The sequence below is a fragment of the Sinocyclocheilus rhinocerous genome, unplaced genomic scaffold, assembly GCF_001515625.1.
Source record: "Sinocyclocheilus rhinocerous isolate Xijiao unplaced genomic scaffold, SAMN03320098_v1.1 scaffold369, whole genome shotgun sequence".
Lineage (NCBI taxonomy): Eukaryota > Metazoa > Chordata > Actinopteri > Cypriniformes > Cyprinidae > Sinocyclocheilus > Sinocyclocheilus rhinocerous.
The window spans coordinates 446338-446947 of record NW_015666557.1 but is presented as its reverse complement, the minus strand read 5'-3'; positions in this window follow the sequence as shown (position 1 = coordinate 446947).

Here is a 610-nt window from a genome sequence, read left to right as displayed (position 1 = left end):
AAAGTTCATATTCTGCGCTCATCTGTTTTCCTGGACATAGCATGCTTTATTAGTATGGTGTGCACTGAATGTGGCCTTTTAATATCACTGTCTCTGAGTAGGGGCCGAGTATGCGACATCTTTTTTTTTACCTTTTTTTTTAGTGATACGAGATTTGAAAAGGGAGAAAAAAAAAGTTTGGCAAAAGGCAGGATTGAATCCGGGTCGATCGCGTCAATAAGCCAACGACAAGCGCTTATCCATCTGCACCACTGGAGCTGATAGTTTATAGCCAGCCACTTTGAACTAAATGTGCGCACTTGGATGGGTTAAATGCAGAGCACAAATTCCGAATATTGGTCACCATACTCGGCCACACTTCACTTCACTAATCTCTGTCCATTCGGCTTTTCACTTCCTGCCCTCCATCTGAATTTCGCGCGTGATCAGAATCACGTGATTGCAAACAACCTATTGGGGGCGGCTGTGTCAGAAAGCCTGTGCTAGGAACTGAAGTTTAATAATTGTTTCCTGCACGTTCCCTTATTTGCTACGCCCACCGGTACGAGATGACTCCCCTTGTCCAAATACCCACACTTGCGGTCTTGGCCACTTGAGAGCGCGTGCGCGC